At 44.3% G+C, this 2,565-nt stretch overlaps 1 pseudogene; it reads right to left on the bottom strand.

The window, feature by feature from the left end:
• Nucleotides 1-209: 209 nt before the first annotated feature.
• Nucleotides 210-859, bottom strand: LOC133055795 (large ribosomal subunit protein eL15-like; annotated as a pseudogene).
• Between the last annotated feature and the right edge of the window lie 1,706 nt (nt 860-2,565).

The raw sequence follows: 2,565 nt of genomic DNA, 5'->3' as shown, positions 1-2,565 counted from the left end.
TTTAAAGTCCAACTCTCACATCCACACATGACCACTGGAAAAACTATAGCTTTGACTAGAAAGACCTTTAATGGCAAAGTAATGTCTCTGCTTTTAAATAAACTGTCTAGGTTGGTCATAACTTTTCTTCCAAAGAGCAAGCATCTTTTTTTTTTTTTTTAACGTCCTAAATTGTTTATTAGATAAGAACTTTACCAACATTACGTATATTAGCGGCAGCGGTGGAGCTGGAGAGTATTGAGCCTTCTCCAAGCCGCACAACGAGAGCCGACAGTGTGGCGGAACTTGTGGCCCTTGCCCAGGCCGCAGCTCTTTCTGCCTGCAGACGTCAGCCCCCACATCTCCCTGTGCTTGTGGACTGGTTTGGTGATCCACTGGGTGTTAGGGTTTCTTCTGATAGCTTTATGGAATGGATCAATGAGGATAACCTCAAAGAATTTGTATGTAGCATCTTCACCATCCCAATAGGAATTCAGGACCCTCAGGGCCCCACAGTGGCTGCCAGCGCACCCCTCCGCAACCGACTGCAGGCTTCGAGCAAACTTGAGCTGGTTGACACATGGTGGACAGGCTTGCCGTAGGTGGCACCCTCAGGAACGGGGCGTTTGCGGCCCCCGCGGCGCCCACGGATCCGGTCTATGACATAGCCTTGCTTGGCCTTGTAGCCCAGCCTGCGCGCCTTGTCTGGCCTGGCGGGGCGCGGGGCGCGGGGCGCGGGGCAGCGCCGAGAGCTGGCGGTCCTGCCAGCAGCGCGCCCGCAGCAGGAAGCGCATCACGTCCGACTGCTTCTTCCTCCACAGCTCCTGGATGGACTTGTAGGCGCCCATGTCGGCTCACCCTGATGGCTGCCGCCTGACGGAAAGGCAACAAGCATCTTTTAATTTCACGGCTGTAGTCACCATCTGCAGTGGTTTTGGAGCCCCCCAAAATAGTCTGCCACTGTTGCCATTGTTTCCCCATTTATTTGCCATGAAATGATGGGACCAGATGCCATGATCTTAGTTTTCTGAATGTTGAGTTTTAAGCCAACTTTTTCACTCTCCTCTTTCACTTTCATCAAAAGGCTCTTTAGTTCTTCTTCACTTTCTGCCATAAGGGTGGTGTCATCTGCATATCTGAGGTTATTGATATTTCTCCCGGCAATCTTGATTCCAGCTTGTGCTTCATCCAGCTCAGCATTTCTCATGATGTACTCTGCATATAAGTTAAATAAGCAGGGTAACAATATACAGCCTTGACGTACTCCTTTGCCAATTTGGAAACAGTCTGTTGTTTCATATCCAGTTCTAACTGTTGCTTCTTGACCTGCATACAAATTTCTCAGGAGGCAGGTTGGGTGGTCCGGTATTCACATCTCTTTCAGAAATTTCTACAGTTTGTTGTGATCCACACAGTCAAAGGCTTTGGCATAGTCATTAAAGCAGAAATATATGTTTTTCTGGAACTCTTTTGCTTTTTTGATGATCCAGTGGATGTTGGCAATTAGATCTATGGTACCTCTGCCTTTTCTAAATCCAGTTTGAACATCTGGAAGTTCATAGTTCACATTCTGTTGAAGCCTGGCTTGGAGAATTTTGAGCATTACTTTGCTAGCGTGTGAGATGAGTACAACTGTGTGATAGTTTGAGCATTCTTTGGCATTGCTTTTCTTTGGGATTGGAATGAAAACTGACCTTTTTAAAAAAAAAAAAAGAAAAGAAAACTGATCTTTTCCAGTCCTGTGGCCATTGTTGAGTTTTCCAAATTTGCTGGCATATTGAGTGCAGCACTTTCACAGCATCATCTTTTAGGATTTGAAATAGCTCAACTGGAATTCCATCACCTCCACTAGCTTTGTTCATAGTGATCCTTCCTAAGGCGCACTTGACTTCACATTCCAGGATGTCTGGCTCTAGATGAGTGATCACACCATCATGATTATCTGGGTACCAGGGGATGTGTTTAAATATTCAATGTTTATTGGCAGATCCAATTTGAAAAGGAATTTGGCAAAATCGCGCAGAGTCCGACACGACTGAAGTGACTTAGCAGTAGCAGCAGTAGCAGTAAAGATGAAGATACCCTGTGACCCAACAATTCCATTTTTAGGAATGTTTCTAGAAATGGAAACTCTCACATGTGCTCTTGGTGATATGTACCAGAATGGTCAGAGAAACACTGTAATAGTGAATAAAATAAAAATAATCTAAATGAATTTCAATAGAAAATGGAAAAATGATTTTGTTCATTGGTATAATTGTTTCCTGGAAAATTGAGATTCTGGGTGGATATTCAATCTGTTTGAGTTCCTTATTCATTTTTCTACTTGGTTACAAAGAGGAATACCCTTATCTATTAAATACACCTTATAATCAATTATATATCCCACATTAATAAGAAAAAGTTTAGGGAGTTCCCTGGTTGCCCTGTGGTTAGGATTTCACTGCGGTGGCCAGGGTTCAATCCCTGGTTGGGGAACTGAGATCCCACTGGCCATGTGGCTTAGCAGGGGTAAAAAAGTTCAGTGTTTTACATTAGCAGTCAGGTGACAGTGATTAAATATGACAAAGGTATTGAGCAGCAGCA

The sequence above is a fragment of the Dama dama genome, chromosome 5, assembly GCF_033118175.1.
Source record: "Dama dama isolate Ldn47 chromosome 5, ASM3311817v1, whole genome shotgun sequence".
Taxonomy (NCBI): domain Eukaryota; kingdom Metazoa; phylum Chordata; class Mammalia; order Artiodactyla; family Cervidae; genus Dama; species Dama dama.
This window is presented reverse-complemented; position numbering and strand designations above follow the sequence as displayed.